The 10,597-nt window shown below is 40.8% G+C and overlaps 1 long non-coding RNA gene across 13 annotated transcripts; it reads left to right on the forward strand.

The window, feature by feature from the left end:
• The first annotated feature begins 4,846 nt into the window (after window positions 1-4,846).
• Window positions 4,847-10,307, forward strand: LOC109753200 (uncharacterized). 13 transcript variants are annotated; one of them, XR_002230429.4, is made up of 6 exons: window positions 4,847-5,395; window positions 5,495-5,546; window positions 5,633-5,696; window positions 7,250-7,403; window positions 7,911-9,054; window positions 9,157-10,307. It is a non-coding gene; the product is annotated as an uncharacterized lncRNA (long non-coding RNA). The 13 variants fall into 13 exon arrangements; XR_005762666.3 differs by having other exon boundaries at window positions 4,854-5,395; window positions 7,478-9,054; XR_005762664.3 differs by having other exon boundaries at window positions 4,854-5,395; window positions 5,633-5,692; window positions 7,478-9,054.
• The last annotated feature ends 290 nt before the right edge of the window (window positions 10,308-10,597 follow it).

Below are 10,597 nucleotides of genomic sequence, written 5' to 3' on the forward strand. Positions count from 1 at the left end.
AAAAAATAAAAATAAAAAGCAAAAAGACACACAAAAGTTTCTAAAGCTAATCAGAATCGATCTGAAGAATCTTCCAAAACATTCATAGTTGGCCAGCCAGCTAACTAGAGCGCAAAGCCATGTGCTTCAGACAATGAAGTTAATTTATTTTCTCGCACGGGTCAGGGGATAGTGCCAAACATGACACCCTTCCCACGGAAATTGGCCAGCCTGTTAATCTGTGTCTGCAAAAAAAATTGTTTACTTCTTTCTATTTTTTTTCATTTCAGGTTTTCCATTTTATTTTTTTGGATTCAAATCCTTTTTAGAAATTTGACATACTTTTTAAAATCATGAATATATCTTACAATCGCAAACAATTTTTAAATTTCCAAATATTCATATTTTAGTGATTTCTTTTAAATTCATGATCAAGTTTTGACATGCTTAAATGTTATTTGAGATTATTTTAACTAATGAACATTTTTTAAAATTGGTGCAATTCTTTCGCTTTCATGAACATTTATTTAACCATTGTACATTTCAAACTTGTGAACATTTTTTGAACCCACAAACATTTATACGAAATTCATGTAAATTATTTGAATTCGTGAAATTGTTCTGAACTCAAAAACATTTATTAAATTCGTGAACATAACTTGAATTTGCAAACGTTTTCTGAAACACATGATTTTCTAAATTCTATATAAAACAAGTCATGAACTTTTTGGGAATTCACGAGACTTTTTTGAATTCATGAACACTTCGATGTCGCAAATTTTTATTTTACAAACATTTTGTTTTTCCAAAAGGAAAGAGAACCCGGATTTGCAAACATTGAAATTCATGAATGTTTTTAAATTTAGAACTTTATGAAAGCAAAATGTTTTCCTAAAAGAAGATAAAAACCAAAAAAAATGCATTGAAATAAAACAGGGGCACTAGTGATGGGCCGGCTCAAAGTGTGGAGGAGGGTGCGCGTTTACTCATTTCCACCTGCACGGGTCAAGAAGAGTGCTCCTAATCAGGAGAGAAACTAGTCAAGGGGGACTTCTTCCGGAGTCGCCGCAAGGGTCATTTTTGGTAGGCTGAAAGCACGCCGCGCTCTCAGCCGTCGCCATGAGTCGCGCTCTGGGCGCTCCCGCTGTATTTTTGTAGTTTTTTCTGTATGTGCTTTCTTCATTTAGATGATTTGTTTTTGTTTTTTCAGCTTTTCGGTTTTCCCTAGGATTTGGACAAAAAAGATTTAAAAAATTATGAGGAAAAACACTTTTTCTTTTTTTCTTCTGCGATAGACACAAATTTACTTCTCGTGGAGGTACAGATTTGCTTCTGCGAGAGGCACAATCATGCCTCTTGAAAAGAGAAAAAAAATATGTTATTTTCCTTCGGCAAGAGGCACAAAATCATTTTTCATGGAGGCATGGATTTGCTTCCGTGAGAGGCATAGTCTTGCCTTTCGTTAAGAAAACCAACACATTTTTTCCTTCTATTAGAGGCATAGATTTACTTCTCGTGGAGGCACGCATTTGGTTCCGTGAGAGGCATAGTCAGGCCTCTTGGAAAGGAAAAGTGCATTTTTTCTTCCCGCAAGAGGCACAAATTTGCTTCTCGTGGAGGTACGGATTTGCTTCTGCGAGCGGCATGGTTGTATCTCTCGGAAACAGAAAAAAATGTTTTTTTTTCTTTTGAGAGATGCACAAATTTACTTCTCTGGGAGTCATAGATTTGCTTCCGGGTGAGGCACTGTCATGCCTCCCCGAAAGGAAAAAGGCGCGCTTTTCTTACGCGGCACGTATTTGCTTTTCGTGGAGGCACACATGTTTTTTCCGCGAGAGGCATAGTCGTGTCTCTTCGGAAAGGGAAAAAAGTGCTCCCTTTTCGACTTTTTTCGTCTGTTTTTTTTTGTAAAAAGGAAGTTCGTCGAAACCTATCAACATGAGGTCTAGTTTTGAAAATCTCGACGCGAGGAACCAAACGGTTAAAATGATGCGAGAATTGGGCGCATGATTTAAGATATAAAATGTTTTGAATAAACGAATTTACAAAAAAAGAGAAAACTCCCAGGTCGCGTGCAGTGCGTTACTTGTCGAAACCTGTGGATGTGGGAGTGATTTTTAAAAGGAGTACTCCTTAGTTAGGGATTTGGCCTAGTCGGCGCGTTCTGCTTTGGTTAGGAGAACTGGCGCTCACGCACCTCCCATCTCGAACGGCGCAAATAAACGTGTGAGAGCTAGTTTGGTTCCCTTGATCGCTCGTTACAGAAGAAAGTCTCGGTTCGCGTGGCTTTTTATTTCCCCGGTTCACTCGTTTTAATCAGTTCCCCGTTGACTGGTCATTGTTGACCGATGATCAGGGCCCACGTCGACTATTGACTATTTAGAAAAATTTCACAAAAAGTCTGGAAATAAAAAATGTTCACGGATTTGTAAAAATATACAAAAAACAAGGAATTCGAAAACAAATCATCAAAATTTCCCAAGGATGTTCATGAATTTGAAAAAAAAAGTTCATCATTTTTTCTTCAAAAAACATCAATTTTAAGCAAATCGCATATTTTAAAAAATTCTCCGATTTTGAAAAAATGTTTATCTAATTTTAGAAAGTTCAGCAATTTTGAAAACAAGTTCACAAATTTGAAAAAAGTTGCCAAATTATCGCCATCCGGCGAGGTACAAGGAGCGCCGCCAGGAGCAGATCATGGAGGATCTGTCGCAAGACGGGTGTACTATCTTCAAACTTCTCAAGGCCGACATCACGGGAGATCTTGACAAGCGCCACCATGAGCAGCAGGAAGGCAAGATCTGTGCGGTTCGCAAGCTCCTCTACGAAAACTCTACAAGGCTAGAAAGCGTCATCACCAAGCGGATCGATGTCGCGTGCGAGGAGCTCGGTCTCTACACCAACGAGATCCGTCAGGAATTCAACAAGGAAGATCGGCCAAGTACTGGTGTGCAATTTTCTGAACCATGGACACCTACTGTTGACCAATCTAGTGGATCTGCGCTGTTCTCTACTAAATTTTGTAAGGAAAAGGAACACAGAGGAAAGAGGTGCAGATATATATGTGCCATCACCTGCAAGAGGCGTTGGTGGGCATAAATTTATGAAAGTTCAGTTCCTAAGGAAAATTTTGTTTCAGATGCTCATGGCCGATTTGTTCCTGGTCCATGGATTGAATTGTCTCATTTGACGGTAGTAATCCCAGGTTGTGGCAGAACTGTTGGGAAGATTACTTCATGCGTTGGGGGTACTCCTCTGGATTCGCGGATATCTCTCGAGTCAGCATATTCTGAAGGAGCTGCAGCGATGGCTGGAGTCTGTCCAACGCAGAGTACCAAATGCGAGTTGGGAGCAGTTCTGTCATTTATTGCATAATAGGTTTGGTAGGAACCATCACCAACAGTTCATTAGGAAGCTCTTCCATATTGCTAAACATCAACAGTAGAGGACTATGTAGACCGATTTGCAGATCTATATGACCAGCTAATTGCTTATGAAACAGTCCCTTATCCACTACACTGCACAACCAGGTTCTTAGATGGATTAAAACGAGTTATTAGAGTTCAGTTGGCCTTGCAGAAACCAAAGGATTTGGATGCAACTTATGAATTGGCACTCTTACATGAAGAGTTGGGCACTGGAGTAACTCCCTTCACTCTAGTTATTACTAGTAAGCGTGCACGTGCAACGCACGTATCCTAATAAACTACAATAAAAACATGAACTTTGTCTTGTGTTTTTCCAGAACATTTAGATGTGTGTCACGCCCAATGATTTCAATGCAATAATTTATTTTAGATCAGGTCATAGGTCTTGTTTGACCTGTGAAAGACTTCCATTGTTGAAATGTTGTGATCCCAAAATTCCAAAAACAAAAATGAAAAAACTCGCGCATGTAACACACGACCAATACACATGTCTTCACATAAAATTAACGATCACATAAATGTATTGTAATTGTTACTTATTACAAAAAATACTTAAAATAACAACTAAGGAACATTATCTAGTAATCATTATTTTTGATGATGATCCTCTCTAGAAGGTCCATCTTTTGATCCGATCTATGATGCTTCGTTCTACGACTGGGATATTGTTTAGAGCTTCATTCTCTTCATATTTCAAAATATAAACCAAAAATCTGTCATGTGAACCTAAAGTGAAGTAGTAATAAGACTTAGTTTTTAAATAATGATACAACACGAAATAATTAGTATCATGATACGATGCAAAATATACCTGTTCGGGAGTGTCGGACAAACTATCTCCTGTGAAGTACTCCATGTAATTTAACATCCAGAGACCACAAGATGACCTTGATGATAAAGAAATTTTGTTATGATTAATAACAAAAGTATTAATAAAAAATAGTATCATAGAATGATGATGACTGAACCACACTGTCATTCCGGACACGCTCGATAAAAAAAGAATTGAACAACGTTTGCCAATAATATAATATAAATCAAATGACCAAAAGGGCTATGATTAAGAGAAATGAATTTCTGAACGCATATTTTTTATATAAATCAAATGAACAAAGGGTTATCAATAAAAAAATGAATTTGTCAATGCATAATTATTTTGAGAGGAACCCATATAATTATTACTTCACCGAATGGGTTGTCGATCATAGATATAAAAAACAAAACAAAAGAGACACGATACATTTGGTCGGTGATCCGTTTAATATGGGTGGCGTAATTAGGCCAAGCAACCAGAGTGCAAAAGAAAAAAAAGCAACCAAAGGAACACTAATAAGGAGCAGTTAAAATAAAAGAAAGAGCAACAGGATGTAACCCGTCGCACTTGGCTTTCTCAGTCTCTCCAGTGATATGGTGTCTCACGGTCTCACTCTCACCGCACACATCACCACTTTCTCGGTCTCTCCAGTGAGAGTAGGTGCGGCTGACTCTCTCCACTCCTCACTTTCTTCCTCCTCCAGCCGCCTCCTCTGTAACTCGGCGCCTCCTCTGCAGCAGGCCGCATCCTCTGCCGCCACGACGTCGCCCGGCGCCCCCACCCACCCACACCACCACCACCACCACCACCACCACGGCCTTGCCCCGTCTCCTCCTATCCCCACCAGGGCCTCGCCCCGCCGCCCTTATCCCCAGCACGGCCTCGCCCCGCTCCCTTCTCTCACCACCGCGGCCTTGCCACGCCGCCAACCCCGCGGATCTTCCCTAGATCGACTCTGCCGCCTCCATCCTACTGCCCCAGAGGAGGTCGAGATGCGGAGCAGGCATATCGAATTGGATTGAGATCGAGTGCGTCGACGTGCCCATCGTAATCATCGCCCCCCGTGCTTGGCTCAAACAGTCGCTCTGGGAAGGAGTTCGCAGCTCGCGTACGTGCTCTACAGGATCAGCCTGATCTCTATGTCGCCGCTGTTGCCAGAATCTATCCTCAAGTAGGCTTTGACTCCATTCCTCTGTTTATCATGTAGATTCAGTTTGTACACTTAGTAGAACACACTTCCTGACCAAATGATGGACAATAACTCTTCCAGGTCTCACAAAGCGGTTGCTTCATAGTTCCCACTATTTATATCACAGCCATAGGTAGTGCTAATAGCAATTTCAGTGTGTGTTCTTGATCTCTTTAAGTGTGTAGAATGATATTTTTACATTGCTTCTTCCAATTGCAGAATGGTACAAATGGAGAAGTAAGAAAATAAGGCTTGGAGTTATACCCAAATAACATTTATGTAGGTGTGGAGAGAAACACTTGCTCTATGCTCATTGCCTAATAGTATAACAGAACACACTCTGATTCTCCTGTAATATTGCTAGCATAGCTGATACTACAAGTTAATGCGTGACTGCTTACTCTAAGTAGGCATATGACTGCATAAAAAAAAAGATTGAAAACCGTAAAGCATTTTTTATATGCAGCCCAATGAATTGTATCGCCTTGAGCTCCATTATTTAGGCCAGATCTCATGAGAGGTGTTGTTTCAATTGCATTGGCATACAATAAGGTAAAGAATTGCATTGGGATACCAAATCTCTTGATCAAATGTGCTTCAGGAATGCTATGCAGTGATAAAATAAACATAATAGCATACCAAATGTGCCCTGTTAAGCATAAATGCTCTGAGTTATATTAAGAGGCGTACCCATCCATCTGAAGACTGCTCTTAATATATTCTTCTCTTTTCCATGTTGTAACATCTAGATCAGTCCACTTATCGGATTTTAATTCCATGTGCTTGGATGCATATTTGAATAAATCCTCCAGCCCTTCTAGCTATTGTACCAACAAATGGATAAAGTATAAGCATCACAAGCGAGAAATAAGAAAAAAAACTTCTTCGAAAAGATGGGGCAGTAGGCCTAAGTACTAACTGTATCAGTGAGGTCCTTGCGGCTCATGTATGGGCCTAGCGAGTCGAGCACTTGAACACATGTTTTCTGGCATTTATAACACATAGGTACCAGTGAACGCCGTCCATGTTTATTGGAATGTATATCTGAAGAAAATGATTATTTCAGTTGTACTCGTATGTGGACGAATCGGTCGTTCTCGCTGTAATTCATAGAAATATGTAGGAAAGTAAGACTAACCATATCATTTTCCAGATATGCTTTGGCTCTGTTTAATACCCATGCTGGTGCAGCATCCATGTCATCTGAGGGCAGATAGCTACCGATCTTCATCATCTTAGAGATGCATGCATTCTCTAAGAACACACTTCCACCTGACCTTACTTGTAGATGCTCCGTAGCAAACATGCAATTTATGTACATATTTATGACCTACAATTAAAAGTATACATAGTATATTAGATGACACATACTCCTATTCAAATAGCATCTTCCTGTCCTAATATACTTACTTCGTCGCCAACCCATTCTCCGGGAGATAGAAGAGACAGTAAATGTCTTCTTTTCAGAAATGCGTTGCCGATGCTCACTAAATTTCTTTCTTTGCTTGGTTCAGATCTGATTTTTTCTTTAACGGACCAATCATCGCCAGTGCAGGCATAATCTGTCACGATGGCTATGATAACATTTAATGATAATGAACACAAAAACAATAATGTAGCATTACAAGGACACTGAAGGTTTTGTTCTGTGCCTTGTGGAGAAACAACATAGTCTTGTGCCTTCTTAGGTTTCCCTCTGCCGCTTAAGTGCTTGTTTTGCTTCTGTACAATAAGTGTTAATTTGGTACAAGACAACATGAGCAACAATTGTTTTTACTCTGTATGGTAGTTAATATGAGCGGCAATTGATTACCATATGAACTGCTGCCTCTGTAGGATTGAAGTGGCGGTGGTAACACAGTCAGTTGGGAGGACCCAATGGCAGAGTCGATATTATTGACATTTTCCTTGTTAGAAATGGCGGCATCTGGTGTTCTTAATGAATTTGGACCATGAGGTGGAGTCTGATCACTCATTATCACATCAACAGGTATGCCTGCATCATAATTGTATGTACAATGTCAGTTGTTGACACACAAACGCCGATATTATGGTTGGATGTAGGAGAACACATGACCTTCCGCAGCTTGTGTGTGTCGTTGTTGGGTGACAGCAGACTGCGCACTAGGCCTCTCCAAAGTGTCAAAACCTGTCCAAAAGAACAGTTAATTAACATGAATTTACTTGTGATTCATGAAATGTATGGTTAAAAACAGAGAAAATGGAGTAACCAATCGACATGGCCCCATGTGGCTTAGATGGAGTGTTGATTCCATTTAGAATAGCAGCCGTAGCTTTCTTACGATCCCTTGCCTCCTGTCTTTTCTTTAATATTGCATCCCTGTTTAGTGCATACCTCTCCCTTTCCCTCTGTCTCTTCAGCTCTTTTGGATCTGGTTTTTGACCTATGAGACAATGGCATATTTTGGATTTACAAGATCAAAGTAGGTAAGAGTAGGTGATATATGTATTTACCTGAATTGTTGTTGTTTGTCAGGTCCTGAAAGGGAGTACTTATCCCACTACGCTGAGAGGATGCCATATTGTATTCTCAATGGTTCTTTTTGTGAAAACACTTATTTAACCCTTCGTCAACTCAGTTTGTTCATGATATACTATAAGTATCAATTTTCACAGTACAAATTACTGACTGCCAGATTGAAAGAGCAATTTCCTTTGTCTTTTGTCGGATCATAAGACATGCAAATTAAATTGATCTAACCTGTGGCACTGGCATGTCAAGATGCTGCTGCCCACATGGGGTGATGACACCGCAGAGAGGGCAGCGCGTCGGGTTGAGGACGTCCACCGGGTCGAGGACGTCGCGGACAGGGCGAGGGCGGCGTGGCGAGGACGGCGGGGCGAGGGGAGGTAGGGAAGCAAGGCGGGTCGAGGACGTCGCGGAGACCAGGGGCGGGGGCGGCGGGGCGGCTGGCCGAGGTGAGGTTCGTGGCGTGATGGCGGCGTTGATCGTGGAGGATCGTGGCGTGGTGGGGCTGTGTAGCATCCTGAACGGGGGAGTCTGCTGGCAGAACATTCGTTTTGAACCGTAGATCTGTTTGATGTAACGTGGACTGTTGGATGCATCTAAGTGGGTTTGATCGGACGTGGGCGGTTATCTCGTGTGCACTTTGTGGGGCATGTTTGGTCTTTTAATAGTAGTATAGATAGGAAAACAACAACTATACCAAGTGCATCAAGATAGTGTTCAATCTTGGGGAAGTAAAGCTTCCTCAGTACACTGTGGACCTAATGGTTGAAGATAACTGGAAAGCTCTTAGAAATTTTAGGCAGTCTAAGGCCTCTGTTTTACTTGTGGTGAGAAAGGTTCAAGGATCATGCGTGCAAGCTAGGAGTTCAACTTCATGGCTCAACTCCATGGTGTGGAAGAAATGATTGAATCGGTGCAATGTTCTTCACCTGTCCTTTCTGAATGTCCTCACAATCAACATGTTTCTTTCCAGGTAATGTCCATTTCTGTAGCTTCTTTAGGCAAAGATTGTTCAACCCCAAGATTACAACTGGTTTGGAAATTCAAGGGCACTCTTTTATATTCTTGGTGGAAACTAGGAGTACCATTCATTTATTGACAACAACTTTCGTGTGTCTTGCAAAATGTTCAGGATATTCAACCAACGAAGGTAACTGCAGGTGGTTCTCATTTAATGTGCACTGCTAGCATTTAGAAGTGTCAATGGACTTGTTCTGGACACTCTTGTGACACTGACTTTTGTTTATTACAGTTGGGATCTTATGATGGCATTCTAGGATTGGATTGGCCGGCCAACCACAACCCTATGAAATTTGATTGGGAGGAAAAGTGGATTGCTCTAAGTTGCAAAGGAAAAAGGTCACACTACAAGAATTGTTGCCTAAGGAATGTGCTCCCACTTGTATTTCCTTAGCAACCCTGTCTGAATGTGAACATGCATCTACCTGTTGCAAAGCCACTACAACAAATTTTAGACAAATACCAAGAAGTGTTTAAACCACCTGAAGGGTTGCCACCAAAAAGACAATATGATCATGTCATTCCCTTAGTCACCAGGGCCAGGCCAATATCTATCAGGCCCTATATGGTTGCTCCACAACTTAAAGATAAACTGGAGGAACATGTAGCTGAATTGCTTAAAACTAGAATGATTAGACACAACAATAGTCTCTTTTCTCCTCCTGTTATACTGGTCAAGAAAAAGAAGGGGTTGGAGGATGGTACTAGATTATAGACATCTAAATGCCATATCTGTCAAGGGTAAGTGCCCCATTCCTATCGTTGATGAATTATTGGACGAATTACAGCTGTTGCATGGTTTTCTAAGCTGGACTTAAAGGCATGATATCACCAAATAAGATTGGCACCTAGTGAGGAATACAAAACAACCTTCCAGACACATAATGGGCACTTTGAGGCTTCTGTCTTAGCATTTGGCCTTTCTGGAGCACCAGGCACCTTCCAGGGTGCCATGAATTACTCATTGTCTTCTTGTCTAAGAGTATGTGATGTGGTGCTTTTTGATGATATCCTCATATTCAGTAAAAACTTTGAGGAACATTTGTCTCATGTGGAGAAGGTTTTGAGAATTCTTCAGAAAGACTCTCGGAAATTCAAAATGTCCAAAAATGTGCATTTGCTTAGTAACAAATAGCTTATTTGAGTCACATTGTCAGTGCAGAAAGGGTTTGTATTGATCCTGGTAAGGTGGTTACTATTTAGAATTTGCCTCATCCTACTAATGTTAAAGAAGTGGGAGGATTCCTTGGTTTGAGTGGATATTACAGAAAATGCATTAAGCAATATGGTCTGATTTGTAAACCTCTGACTGAGTTGTTAAAAAAGGGAACGATTTTTGTGCGGAGTTCCATCACTTAAGAAGCATTAAACTTCATCAAACAAGTTTTGGTCTCTACCCCTGTTTTAGCTTTGCCCGGCTTTGATCTTCCTTTCACTATTGAAACATATGCATGTGACACATGAATTGGAGTTGTCCTTATGCAACAAGGTCAACCACTTGCTTATGTTAGTAAAGCTTCGGGCCCTAGGAGTAGGGCTTTGCCAGTATATGAAAAGGAGTATATGGCTATTTTACTCGTAATGGAGCAGTGGAGAGCTTACTTACATGTTCATAAGTTTGTCATCAAAACTGACCAGAAGAGTTTGGCTCATTTTCAAGATCAAATGCTCCA

Source organism: Aegilops tauschii, chromosome 7 (assembly GCF_002575655.3).
Source record: "Aegilops tauschii subsp. strangulata cultivar AL8/78 chromosome 7, Aet v6.0, whole genome shotgun sequence".
Classification (NCBI taxonomy): Eukaryota; Viridiplantae; Streptophyta; class Magnoliopsida; order Poales; family Poaceae; genus Aegilops; species Aegilops tauschii.